Below are 15,329 nucleotides of genomic sequence, written 5' to 3'. Positions count from 1 at the left end.
ATTCTATATACATCTGGCCCTTCTTTGGACACTGTGTTAAATCAAATCAAATTTTATTTGCCACATACACATGGTTAGCAGATGTTAATGCGAGTGTAGCAAAATGCTTGTGCTTCTAGTTCCGACAATGCAGTAATAACCAACGAGTAATCTAACCTAACAATTCCACAACTACTACCTTATACACACAAGTGTAAAGGGATAAAGAATATGTACATAAAGATAAATGAATGAGTGATGGTACAGAACGGCATAGGCAAGATGCAGTAGATGGTATCGAGTACAGTATATACATATGAGATGAGTAATGTAGGGTATGTAAACATTATAGGGAGTGGTATTGTTTAAATTGGCTAGTGGTACATTTTTTTACATCAATTTCCATTATTAAAGTGAGCTGGAGTTGAGTCAGTATGTTGGCAGCAGCCACTCAATGTTAGTGGTGGCTGTTTAACAGTCTGGTGGCCTTGAGATAGAAGCTGTTTTTCAGTCTCTCGGTCCCAGCTTTGATGCACCTGTACTGACCTCGCCTTCTGAATGATAGTGGGGTGAAGTCAGTGTCTCGGGTGGTTGTTGTCCTTGATGATCTTTATGGCCTTCCTGTGACATCGGGTGGTGTAGGTGTCCTGGAGGGCAGGTAGTTTGCCCCCGGTGATGCGTTGTGCAGACCTCACTACCCTCTGGAGAGCCTTACAGTTGTGGGCGGAGCAGTTGCCGTACCAGGCGGTGATACAGCCCAACAGGATGCTCTCGATTGTGCATCTGTACAAGTTTGTGAGTGCTTTTGGTGACAAGCCGAATTTCTTCAGCCTCCTGAGGTTGAAGAGGCGCTGCTGTGCCTTCTTCACAATGCTGTCTGTGTGGGTGGACCAATTCATTTTGTCTGTGATGTGTACGCCGAGGGACTTAAAACTTTCCACCTTCTCCACTACTGTCCCGTCGATGTGGATAGGGGGGTGTTCCTTCTGCTGTTTCCTGAAGTCCACAATCATCTCCTTTGTTTTGTTGACGTTGAGTGTGAGGTTATTTTCCTGACACCACACTCCGAGGGCCCTCACCTCTTCCCTGTAGGCCGTCTCGTCGTTGTTGGTAATCAAGCCTACCACTGTAGTGTCATCTGCAAACTTGATGATTGAGTTGGAGGCGTGCATGGCCACGCAGTGGTGGGTGAACAGGGAGTACAGGAGTGGGCTCAGAACGCACCCTTGTGGGGCCCCAGTGTTGAGGAGCGGGGTGGATATGTTGTTACCTACCCTCACCACCTGGGGGCAGCTCATCAGGAAGTCAAGTACCCAGTTGCACAGGGCGGGGTCGAGACCCAGGGTCTCGAGCTTGATGACGAGTTCCTCTTGTCCAAATGGGTTAGGGCAGTGTGCAGTGTGGTTGCGATTGCGTCGTCTGTGGACCTATTGGGGCGGTAAGCAAATTGGAGTGGGTCTAGTGTGTCAGGTAGGGTGGAGGTGATATGGTCCTTGACTTGTCTCTCAAAGCACTACATGATGACAGAAGTGAGTGCTACGTAGCAGTAGTCATTTAGCTCAGTTACCTTAGCTTTCTTGGGAGCAGGAACAATGGTGGCAATGGTAACAAACCTCCAAACAAGTTTCAATGACATACAACTCTCCTTCCGTGGCCTCCCACTGCTGTTAAACGCAAGTAAAACTAAATGCATGCTTTTCAACCGTTCGCTACCCGCACCCGCCCGCCCGACTAGCATCACTACTCTGGACGGTTCTGAATTAGAATATGTGGACAACTACAAATACCTAAGTGTCTGGCTAGACTGTAAACTCTCCTTCCAGACTCATATTAAACATCTCCAATCCAAAAAAATAAATCTAGAATCGGCTTTCTATTTCGCAACCAAGCCTCCTTCACTCACACAGCCAAACATACCCTAGTAAAACTGACCATCATACCGATCCTCGACATCAGCGATGTCATTTACAAAATAGCCTCCGACACTCTACTCAGCAAACTGGATGCAGTCTATCACAGTGCCATCCGTTTTGTCACCAAAGCCCCATATACCACCCATCACTGCGACCTGTATGCTCTAATCGTCTGGCTCTCGCTACATATCCGTTGCCAGACCCACTGGCTCCAGGTCATCTATAAGTCTTTGCTAGGTAAAGCTCCGCTTCATCTCAGCTCACTGGTCACCATAACAACACCACCCGTAGCACGCGCTCCAGTAGGTATATCTCACTGTTCATCCCCAAAGCAAACACCCCTTTGGCCGCCTTTCCTTTCCGCTCTCTGCTGCCAATGACTGGAACGAATTTCAAAAATAGCTGAAGCTGGAGACTTGTATTTCCCTCACTAACTTTAAACATCAGCTATCTGAGCAGCTAACCGATCGCTGCAGCTGTACATAGCCCATCTGTAAATAGCCCACCCAATCTACCAACCTCATCCCCATATTGTTTTTAATTTACTTTTCTGTTCTGTTGCACACCAGTATTTCTACTTGCACATCATCATCATCTGCACATCTATCACTCCAGTGTTAATTTGCTAAACTGTAATTACTTGCTACAATGGCCTACTTATTGCCTTACCCCCTCATGCCATTTGCACACACTGTATATAGACTTTTTTTATTCTATTGTGTTATAGACTTCATGCTTGTTTATTCCATGTTTAACTCTGTTGTTTGTGTTGCACTGCTTTGCTTTATCTTGGCCAGTTTGCAGTTGTAAATGAGAACTTGTTCTCAACTAGCCTACAACGTTAAATAAAGGTGAAAAAAAAGAAAAACATTACATCTCATGAGTGTGGGTGAGTGAGCGAGTTAGCACTGATATGCATCACAACCAAGGAAGGGCTGTGGGCCTATTTCACTTTCTCAGCAGCGTATCAGAGAACACACATTTGCGTTCTCCAGAGGCATGCCATTCCAATAAATGTAGCTTGTACTTACACAGATATTGGTTGTTATTTTTGCAACGTTACGGAATAAGGCCTCACCTGCGTTGACAACTTGACTAAGTTCATTAGTAGCATGACACTGATCAGTAACTCATAAAGCGGTCATCTGTCTCTACTGTTAATTTCTCTCCATATCTTCCTTCCTCTCGCTCTCTCTCTCTGCCCTCCACCCCTGTGGGTTTGGGCCGGATCTGCTCTCTGTCCGTAGGCGAGGGAGAATTCCGGCAGGGGTGGGGGGCTTTCCCCGGGAAGAACGAGAGCTTTGTCCCCTGAGGGACGGAGCCATAGGCTGACAGACAGTCTGGCAACCTCAAACTCTGAGGGAAAGGGAGGGAGACAGAAGAGAGAGACACAGAAACAGAGACCGAGACAGAAGAGAGACAGAGGATACATGTCCAAATCACAGTGATGCTAACATCAACACTAACATCAACGCTGTCTGAGTTGATGATCTCTGCATCACGTAATGCACCAAGGGCCTGAGATAACTCACCTATTAACCAACGCTAGCTAACAAACTACTGGAGCCAAAATGGCTGCCAGTTGTTGAAGTTTAACCTCCATTCGCTGAGTATCCTCTATATATATTGACAAGATATTGGACTGCCTGCTCTAACAATATGAAAAAATGTCCGCAAAGGAGGAAAGCAGGAGTCGGAAACATTCTGGAAATGAGATGGCAGACACGTATGTGAACAACAAGCACAACTCCTATATAAAATATTCTCCACTTGGTCTGCTCAAGGCTATATGCTCGCACAGACCAATTTGGGGGCGGAGTCAACCCTATCACTTCACCTCTTCCTCTCTGGTATTCTGGGAAATCCAGAATGTGGGGGTCGCCAAGGGGTCAATCAGGGGTCGAGGTCAGGAGGTTGTGTCAGACGTAGCTGGTGGTAAGTGGGCAGTCACTTCCTTTTTAACTACCCCTTTTTAAAACATGGTACAATGCATTGGTCCCATGTCGTGCGTTGACCTACCAAGCTAATCAAGGTTTGGCTGACTAAACACTCTCCAATGTTTGCACAGTCGTGTAGAACAGCACTGCAACAGATAAATCAGTTTCAACTGACTGAGAGCCAAACGGAAATGTAGAAGTATGATAAGTATCCCTCAACTCTAATACAACAACTGCCTATACACATGCTCAGGTACAGAAATGGAAACATAATACAGGAAAATGTGTCAAATGTTTCTAGCCAAATATCAGACTGATCCTTCTAGCATTTCACAAGACAGTGGTGAGAATTCTCTATCTACATGACAACTGCCTTTGGATCACTGTAGAAAAGATTCCAAACCAAGCTAGTGAGAGAAACCAAATGTTAGCCTAAACCTGGATAAAATTCAACAATTTCCTGGGTTTTGGAATCCTCTCACATCCTGTTTGGTGTTACCTTACAGTGCCTCGTTGTCCCCTCTCGTCCCCTGGAGTTCTGTTGTTCGGGCCGTCATCCTAAAGCTCCCTGTTCTATACAGCATATTATTATTCTGGAACATTAGTCAAGTGTGTATGTAGGGGGATTGTGTGTGTGTGTAGGGGGATTGTGTGTGTGTAGGGAGGTTGTGTGTGTATATGCGTGTGTATCAATGCATGTGTGAATCCAAGCCAGAGTTACCCAATGGGGCCTGCAGTGCGTGAAAGGGAATCCCGTGCCAACTCCTACCTGCTCCACCATCCCCTTCACCATCCCCCCCAACCCAATCAGAGCCTGGGATCTCCGGATGCAGCCTGCCGGCATTTCCAAAATAAAGAGAGGGGGGGGCCTGGGCCTAGTGAACTCTTATCACAGCCAGTCAGACACTGTGCCAAGGGAAACACACCGGAGCCTTGCCCTGGTTGAACTCCTCCACAGAGCCTGGTACCGCCACCCCATCACAGGTGATGCCTGTCTTGCAGCAACACGCTGGCATTGAGGATATGCCAATGTCAGCAAAAGGATAAGTACAGGTTTGTTCCAATCAAGACTGAGGGAGTTTTTCCTTGCCACCCTCTGTGTCGGCTGTGCTATAGTTGGGGGTTTTGAACTTTGTTGTCTCAACATGGACAGTAAGCGAAACTATGCACTTTGTGACAAAGGTATTTGTAGAAAAAAACCTTGATTGGTTGGAGAATTAATATAGAACATTGGAATTAACTAATAGCAAGGTAATTTATTCAATTGATTTGTGGTTACATTTAGCATTTCAACCTGTTTCCATCTACAAGACCAGGATTTCTTCCTAGTTGTATTTCAAGCCACAAATAGAGAATAGCTTGTTTGCAATTTTAAAATGCAGAGTAGTTATTGATTTGAATTTACGAGTATCATCTCTTCCTACTCATCCCATGACCTACTTAACAAACCACTAATCGGCCATAACTGTGATTCCCTCTCTCTAACCATCACAGTGCTTTCAGAAAGTATTCATACCCCTAGACTTATTCCACATTTTTTTGTTCTACAGGCTGAATTCAAAATGGATTTTAAAAATGTAACTATTACAAAGTGAAAACATATTTTAGAAATGTTTGAACATTTATTAACTATGAAATACAGAAATAACTCCTGTACATAGGTATTCACACCCCTGAGTCAATACGTGTTAGAGTCACCTTTGGCAGCGATTACAGCTGTGAGTCTTTCTGGTTGTCTCTAAGAGAAAGTATTTCCACACCTGGATCGTACAATATTTGCACATTATTCTTTAAGCTCTGTCAAGTTGGTTGTTGATCATTGCTAGACAGCAATTTTCAAGTCTTGCTATAGTTTTTCAAGCCAAATTCAGTCAGAACTGTAACTAAGCCACTCAGGAACCTTCACTGTTGTCCTAGTATGCAATTCCAGTGTATATATGGCCTTGAGTTATAGGTTATTGTCCTCCTGAAAGGTGAATTCGTCTCCCAGTGTCTGTTGGACAGCAGACTGAACCAAAATTTCCTCTAGGATTTTGCCTGTGCTTAGCTCTATTCTGTTTATTTGTATCCCCCCCCAAAAAAACTCCCTAGTCCTTGCCAATGACAAGCATACCCATAACATGATGCATCCACCACCATGCTTGAAAATATGAAAAGTGTTACTCAGTGATGTGTTTTGTTTGCCCCAAACAGAACGCTTTGTATTCAGGACATAAATGTAATTTCTTTGCCATTTTTTTTGTTGCAGTTTTACTTTAGTGCCTTATTGCAAACAGAATGCGTGTTTTTGAAGATTTTTATCCTGTACAAGCTTCCTTCTTTTTACTCTGTCAATTTAGTTTAGTATTGTGGAGTAACTACAATGTTATTGATCCCTCCTCAGTTTTCTCCTATCACAGCCATTAAACTCTGTAATTGTTTTAAAATCCCCATGGAACTCATCGTGAAATCCCTGAGCGGTTTCCTACCTCACCAGCAACTGAAGGACACCTGTATCTTTATAGTGACTAGGTGAATTGATACACCATCCAAAGTGTAACTAATAACTTCACCATGCTCAAAGGGATATTCAATATCTGCTTTTTTTTTACCCTTCTTTGCAAGGCATTGGAAAACCTCCCTGGTCTTTGTGGTTGAATCTGTGTCTGAAATTCACTCTTCGACTGATGGACCTTACAGATAATTGTATGTGTGGGGTACAGAGATTCTGTAGTCATTCAAAAATCATGTTAAACACTATTATTGCCCACAGAGTGAGTCTATGCTACTTATTAAGCAGAGTTTTACCCCTGAACGTAGGCTTGCCATAACTTCAAGGGTTAAATACTTATTTACTCAAGGCATTTCAGCTTTTCATTTTTAATTACTTTTTAAACATTTCTAAAAACATAATTCCACTTTGACAATAGGGAAAATTGTGTAGGCCAGAGATACAAAACCTAAGTTTAAATGTTTAAAATGTGGAAAAAGTAAAGGGTTGTGAATACTTTCAGAAGGCACTGTACTTCTATTTACATAAAATTCCTCACGGATTCTCTTTCTAATGTCCATATCAGGGATCGTCTTCTTACAGACGTCTCAGAGTTAGATCGTAATGAGTAAGATGACATGGACAAACAGGACCTGATCCAAGATCAGCACTCTTTAGCCTAGTATTGCTTGACTCTGTAGTCTCCACCTACATACCTGTGACTGGCAAAGCAAGTCTATTGACGCAGCAACCCCTGTTACAGATAGAAGTCACTATGCATTTTAGGAGTTTATCAAGTATGTCTATTTCCTGGACTGAATACCTTACATGCCACCACTGTGGGCTAAATGTCCAAATTGCCCTCATAATTCAGTAAACTTGGGAATGTTGCTGTGTGTGAGTAGCGAGCGATTGCAAGTGTCTGTGAGGGCAGAATAACACAGGGGATGTTTTGCGTTGGGGCGCTAGGGGCCCGGAGTGAAAACATGCTGGTGGTGCACAGCTGTGTCAGATGCTTGTCCACTCAGGGGAAAAAAAGTGTTGATCCAAGATTTATTTAAACCAGGGCATTTAAACATTTTCTAGGATGAGAGCTACTTTAAATAGGCACATTCTTCTCCTTTGCGACTGTTCTCAGGTCCTTAGTGCAGTAAGCTCTGTCAATATACCTGGTAGAATGATGGTTGATAAACAACTAAGAGAGCCCTATACATTATTTATTTTGAAAACGGTTTTAAATTCTCAAATTATGTTGTTTTCTCAGTTGTATTACAATTGTTTATAAGGAAACAATTAAATAAATTGGATGTTCTGAGTCCATGTCAATGCTTTAACCACATCTGAATACCATTATTTTTTTAGGTCTGGAAGAACATTAACAAATGTGATTTTTTTTTTTGGGGGGGGGGTGTAATTCCCATTCTGTCCCTTTAACTGTAAATCTAGTGAGTGAGGAATGTGGTCTAATGTGCCGTTCTAGCGATGGTTCTATACTGCTGCTGATCATTTCAGGGCAAAGTTTGCAAATAACAAATAATAGATTTACTTCTGCCAGGTAAGTCTACTTTGGAGATAACATTTAAGGTTTTGGGGAAAGTATTTCTGTCAACCCACAAGACGGTTATCACATCAACTGGCTACACACAGAGTGATTGACAAACGCACGCACCACACAGACAGACGCAATATTCCTGGAAATTAATTGGTAGCTATCAACCGGTTTTTAAACTGTTGTTCCTCTTGAAAAGACAATGAAGTTTAGTTTGACTCCACTAATGCTTAGTGTGGCATTTTCCATGTGATTTCAAACTATAGTTGGCCAAGCTCCAGAGCGCGCACGCGCGCGCACACACACACACACACACACACACACACACACACACACACACACACACACACACACACACACACACACACACACACACACTCTGTTTCATGTGTTTCTTCCTGCTGTTAGTCTGGCCTTGTATTGATCTCGTTCTACAAATGTAGAGCGACTTTGGGTCATTGAAAAGTGGCATATAAGTCCCATGTACTATTATAAGTGGAGGTCGACCGATTAATCGGAATGGCCGATTAATTAGGGCCGATTTCAAGTTTTCATAACAATCGGAAATCTGTATTTTTGGGTGCCGATTTTGCCGATTATTTTTTTATTTTTTTATTTTTTTGTAAAAAATAAAAAATAAAACTTTATTTAACTAGGCAAGTCAGTTAAGAACACATTCGTATTTTCAATGGCGGCCTAGGTACGTTCTGCCTCGTTCAGGGGCAGAACGACAGATTTTTACCTTGTCAGCCCGGGGGATCCAATCTTGCAACCTTACAGTTAACTTGTCCAAAGCTCTAACCACCTGATTACATTGCACTCCACGAGGAACCTGCCTGTTACGCGAATGCAGTAAGCCAAGGTAAGTTGCTAGCTAGCATTAAACTTATCTTATAAAAGACAATCAACGACTGTCGTTGCTCCAATGTGTACTTAACCATAAACATCAATGCCTTTCTTAAAATCAATACACAAGTATATATTTTTAAACCTGCATATTTAGCTAGAAGAAATCCAGGTTATCAGGCAATATTAACCAGGTGAAATTGTCTCACCTCTTGCGTTTATTGCATGCAGAGTCAGGGTATATGCAACAGTTTGGGCTGCCTGGCTCTTTGCGAACTAACTAATTTGCCAGAATTTTACGTAATTATGACATAACATTGAAGGTTGTGCAATGTTACAGGAATATTTAGACTCATGGATGCCAACCGTGAGATAAAATACGGAACGGAATAAACATTTTGTTTTCGAGGTGATAGTTTCCGGATTTGACCCAAGGCTCATATTTCTGTGTGTTTATTATAGTTAAGTCTATGATTTGATAGAGCAGTCTGACTGAGGGGTGGTAGGCAGCAGCAGGCTCGTAATTGTCAAAGGTATATATGGTTTAGAGAGAAATAGTCGACGCGTTGTCATTCCTGTAATAACTTGCGGCTGAACTTGAAAGGGCTTCCTTCGTTACTTTACCGTTCATGTCTTCCATAGAAAAGGTCTTGATCTACTTCAAATAAGATCTGTGTTTCGTGCAGGCTTAAACCGCCTCAGCGTTTTTGATACCTGTGTAAATCTCACTAGGATAAGGTAACGTTTGTCAACATATTTTCATAAATCCACTCTTCAAAAAAAAAAAAGAGCTTCGCTTATATTTAGCCAATATTGATCAGAGTTACCTTGTCCTATGGACTAACACAGTTGTAAAATTGGCTAGGTGATGTAAGCCTACACGAAACACAGACCTTATTTTAAGTGAATCTAAAAATATCCTATGGAATAAATGAATGAAGGAACCGCTTTTCAGATTTTGCTAGAAGGTGTCATGGGAATTATGACTCGCACTTTGGTAGTCAATTCTTACCATGTCCATTATTAAAATAGGATTTCCTGCATATAGAAATTACAGTTTTTGTTTTCAACATTCATCATTCATGTTATTTGAGACTAAATTGATTTTATTGTTGTGAATTGAAGTGTTATATTAAGTTAAAATAAAAAAGTGTTCATTGTTCATTCAGTATTGTTACATTTTTGTAATAATGACAATTGCATCTATATATACAGTGGGGAAAACAAGTATTTGATAACCTGCAAAATCGGCAGTGTTTCCTACTTACAAAGCATGTAGAGGTTTGTCATTTTTTATCATAGGTACACTTCAACTGTGAGAGACAGAATCTAAAACAAATATCCAGAAAATCACATTGTATGATTTTTAAGTAAATCATTTGCATTTTATTCGGTATCGGCGTCTAATTATAAGTGTGTATTTACAGTGTATGTGTGACAATGTGTTTACGACCGATTGTGTGCATCTGAGGGCCAATGTGTCAATGACTGACTGATGTGGAGGTGTGTGTGTGTGTGTGTCAGATTAATACAGGGGCTTACCGGGTGAAGCCCCTGGGCCCAGGCCCGTGAGGGGCCCAAGAGGCATATATATATTTTTTTTATTTTTTTATTTAAGAAACTTAATTATATACAGTACCAGTCAAAAAAACAAAACAAAAAAGTGTTATTTTATATATTTATATTTGAGATTCTTCAAAGTAGCCACCCTTCGCCTGGATGCCAGCTTTGCACACTCTTGGCATTCTCTCAACCAACTTCAACCAATCACCTCGAATGCATTTCAATTAACAGGTGTGCCTTGTTCAAATTTAATTTGTGGAAATTCTTTCCTTCTTAATGCATTTGAGCGAATCAGTTGTCTTGTAACAAGGTAGGGATTGAACGTTTTCAAGTGCAGTCGCAGAAACCATCATGAAACTGGCTCTCATGAGGAACACTTACAGGAAAGGAATACCCGGTGTTACCTCGGCAGCAAAGGATAATTTCATTAGAATTACAAGCCTCAGAAATTGCAGCCTAAATAAATGCTTCACAGAGTTCAAGTAACAGACATATCTCAACATCAACTGTTCAGAGGAAACTGCGTGAATCAGACCTTTATGGTCAAATTGCTGCAAAGAACCCACAACAAAGGACATCAATAAGAAGAAGAGACTTGCTTAGGCCAAGAAACATGAGCAATGGACATTAGACCGGTGGAAATCTGTCCTTTAATCTGATGAGTCCAAATTTGAGATTTTTGGTTCTAAATGTTGTGTCTTTGTGAGACGTATAGTAGGTGAACGGATGATCTCCGCATGCATGGTTCTTACCGTGAAGCATGGAGGAGGAGATGCTTTGCTGGTGACAATCGTAGATAATTTATTTAGAATTCAAGGCACACTTAACCAGCATGGCTACCACAGCATTCTGTAGCGATACGCCATCCCATCTGGTTTGCGCTTAGTCCCACTATCATTTGTTTTTCAACAGGACAATGACCCAACACACCTCCAGGCTGTATAAGGGCTATTTGACCGTGAAGGAGAGTGATGGAGTGCTGCATCAGATGACCTGGCCTCCACAATCAGCCAACAAGTGCTCAGCATATGTGGGAACTCATTCAAGACTGTTTGAAAAGCATTCCAGGTGAAGCTGGTTGAGAGAATTCCAAGAGTGTGCAAAGCTGTCATCAAGGCAAAGGGTGGCTACTTTGAAGAATCTCAAATATTAAACAGATTTTGATTTGTTGAACACTTTTTTGGTTACTACATGAATCCATGTGTAATTTCATAGTTTTGATGTCTTCACTGTTATTCTGCAATGTAGAAAATAGTAAAAATAAAGAAAAACCCTTGAATGTGTTGGTGTGTCCAAAATTGACGGGAACCATAGTTTTTTTTAACAATATTAAGGAAATATATACTGTAAAAATAACTGTGAGTTAAGTTATCACAAGCACATACAAGTATCTGCCAAAATAAGGAAACACCAACATAAAAGGTCTTAAAGGGGTGTTGTGCCACAACGAGCTGCCAAAACAGCTTCAACGCACCGTGGCATAGATTCTACAAGTGGCCCTAAACCATGCCAGGAAAATGCACCCCACACCATAACATATAATTTGTATCCCTTATTTACTAAAAAGTGTCCCTTGTTTACGCCTTTATTTTGGCAGTTACCAGTATGCCTACAGTCCAGAAGGCTGCAGTTTTGGCAGCATGTGAGCCAAGTATAGGCTACAGTTTGTTGCATAGTGCAATTTGTTGCACTATGCAATCCATAGATGGGTTTTGTAACCTCTGACCCTGGCAATCTGACTGCTAAACTCATGGGCACACTAGCATTGGATGCCATTCCTGACTTGAATGGGAACTGCCATCTATAGATTATATTTCTATAGTTGGTGCAGCTGTCGGTTTGCCTTTTGCAAATTTTATTTGCGGCTAACAGCAGAACTGGTTTTCAAAGTAGCTCATCTTGAGATGGGCTATTGCAATGACGAGCGCGTCGGCCATCACAGTGAGTAACCTATGGCTTCATCTTCAACATTAGGTGAGTCAGTGTGCCACTGGAAATTGTATTTAGTAGCCAGATTGAGCTCCGTTTCTCAGTGTCAGAGTAGCCAATCATTTAGGTCATTTGTGTGGTATTAAAAAAAGATCCAGCTAATGTCTTTTACCATGTAAACGAGGTAGAATTGCATGAAATGCGTTTTTAAAATCCCCAGGGCTCATGATTTCTTAATCCAGCCCTGTGTATACGTGTACACGCTCACTCTTGTGTGTGTCTCTCTGCATCTACTTTCCAGTGATGGCCTCTGGCCTGCATTCAAGGCCGTCTTCTGTGTGCACTTTCTTCAATGGTCCTGTTCAATCAGTACGCTTCACTGATGTGTAACTACAGCACAAAGCTACAGGCTCTTCTCCTTTCAAATCTCTACAGCTATAAATAGTGTCTGTCACCCTAAACACAGCTCTATTGTTGCAACAGTGCACTAAAAAAACTATTTTAATTCACTTTAAAAGTCTTTAAATGACACCCACCATCTCAGATTGTTCCGAAATAATTACTGTCGTTAGAAACATATCAAATGAGCATTCCGGCAAAATTATTTTGTTGAAATAGATTTTGATCTTTGAGAAATTAAACTAAATTGATTGATTGTGCCCAAATTGGTCATTTTAATTTGTAGGATTCATATTATATTCAATAATTATATTACCTAACATCAGATTTGAACCAAACTTTTTTCTAACAATGAAGACGACATGAGGAATCCAAAGAAATTGTCATAAGCAGCCTACACACACCCAACGCCCATCCCGACAAAATATAGTATCAGGTTTCTGTTTGACAAGTAGTATAGAGATGCGGCTCAGAGTATTGATTCTTCATCCTATGTAATGTATTCTCAGTGAATTTGGTGATGATTCTTTCCCCCTGTTCAGAGAAATTAGTAATTGAAGTTGTTAGGCTTATGTCCCATCCTACATCCAGGTATTACCAGGTTCTGTTCCTGCTAATAGGGGTCTTCGTCAGCTATCACCATTGAACACTAGAAATAAAAATTGGACACCTTTGCACCAGAACCTTCTGCATTCTTCTGAATATCTGCCCTTAAGACCACATCTCTACGCTACCTATTTCACAGTTCACCTCATAGCAGGAACTTCGTTGTGGATCAATGGTTTGTGATTATTTTTAGAAGCTCGAACACCTCAATGTTCCTTCAATGGCCGCCAACTTGTGCGCCTCTCTCTACCTTTCCTTGAACCCTTAAAGCATTTCACTCAACCCGTAACAACATCTGATAAATGTGTGTATGAGATGTGACCAATATAATTTGATTTGATTAAAGGGGTGGTTCTCCTGTACACTTTGAAATGATCGGTGAAACACTGAAGAAACCATGGCCTTGTTCTCTCGCTCTCTCTATAGGAACAGATTGTGTCTTTTGAAACCCATCGGGAGCGAACACAGACCTCCCTTTCCCCAAACAACTGTATATTGCTCACTGCCACAACAGAGAGACAAGTATAGGCAGGTCTGGGACAAAGCTTCAAAGAAAGAAGCAAACAAAAAAAGAGGTAGGAGGTAGTGCAGAGATAACATCTTTACATCACAAAGAGGGACTGTGTTGGTTGCGTTGCTCCATATAGCCTACAAACCCTACATTAAAACATATATTTTTGCGCAACAGGGATGTTTTCCAGTCCAGTGGATTCGTTGAGGTCTGTTCAGTCAGAACAGTGTAGAAACAGAGTGGATGGGAGTGTGTGGGAACAAGTTAAGATTGTGTACAATTGACAAATCAAGTCAATGTACAACTAAAATGTGACTTCTGCTTTATCCCAACCCCTCCAATAGGCAAACATACAGGTTGGAGAGGTTGAGGCAGGTGGCTGCCATACTGGGCGCTCGTGGAGCAGTTGCTGTGGGGGGTTAAGTGCCTTGCTAAATGGCACAGCGTCAGGCAAGGCAATGGCATCAAGGATTTTATACCAGTTAACCTCCGGTTGCCAGCTCACTCCCAAACAGATTATTTTCCCGTCAGACCCGGGATTCTCCCAGCTGCTGGCTTGCCTCTTAATGAGGAAGATTGAGGTGATGGACTGAAACAGTGATACTTTGGCCTACTTAGTGTTTGGTGTGACCGAAAACCTTGAAATTGGGTGTAGAACTAAGACGACAGACCAACCATGGTCCATATTCTCCGAAGTGGTGTCGGTCTCGTCTAACAAAACCACTACCTTGATCTTTTTCTGTTTGCCGTAACACGGCTGCACACAGAGCTTATCCAAGATGGAAGTGGGTCTGTGGTGATGTGAACGAATGGAAAAGGAGGGGATGTGGAACAAAAACAAACTCTGAACCATTACAGATATTGCCAAGCCACTGACAGGGATTATCGGACTTGTCAAAATTATGATAATAATGGTTTTGCCTCTGTGTGAATTCAGGTGGCCTTCTGTTTTGACAATCAAGGCTACTATATCAAGCCTCTCAGCCTGACAGTTCCGAGAAGCGTTTGGTTTGAGAGGGTTGAATTCTCTCTGCATCACCTTCATTGCATCGATTTGATGTGGTTTAATGACAAGGTCCATGGAAGGGCCTAGATGGCCATAGCTAGAGACCAAAACACCTACATAAGCCTACATCACGGCCATTCTCGCAATGAACGTCATCAAAGTTCAAAGAGTGACTTCTGACGGTCTTTAAAATTCACCCACTAGAATTCTTGACCTTTGCTTGTGAAGCGGCTGGTCTCATTATCGAGAAATGCTCGCTAGACATTTCACAATCTCCTCAGACTGAGAGCTCTCTTCTTTCTGTTATATGTATACAGGCTACAGTGCTCACATGACATGAAGCAATAACGTAGCGCAACAGAGAGAGAGAGATGCTCTGTCCAAATAATCATCTCATTTCCCACGCTCCCTGTGAGATCAAGCCAAGAGCAAACACAACAAAACCTGTGACAAAATTGAAATCCCTTTTGGACTGCAGCCAAAGTGAATTAACAGTGTCCCATTTTGCCATTTGAAGGGACAATAATAATCAAATGTGTATGTTTGTGCCTGTAATTTGTGAGCTATTAGAGCCAGTATTGTAGTGGAGAGGAGAGAAAAGTGAGCTTCGCCAAAGAAAGC

The 15,329-nt window shown here is 41.8% G+C and overlaps 1 protein-coding gene across 1 annotated transcript in view; it reads right to left on the bottom strand.

The window, feature by feature from the left end:
- Positions 1–15,329, bottom strand: part of LOC135516399 (mitogen-activated protein kinase kinase kinase 11-like) — a 50,755-nt gene that overhangs the window by 33,206 nt on the left and 2,220 nt on the right.

This window comes from Oncorhynchus masou, chromosome 27 (assembly GCF_036934945.1).
Source record: "Oncorhynchus masou masou isolate Uvic2021 chromosome 27, UVic_Omas_1.1, whole genome shotgun sequence".
NCBI lineage: Eukaryota > Metazoa > Chordata > Actinopteri > Salmoniformes > Salmonidae > Oncorhynchus > Oncorhynchus masou.
The sequence above is the reverse complement of the archived record's forward strand: the minus strand, read 5'-3'. Positions and strand labels throughout refer to the sequence as shown.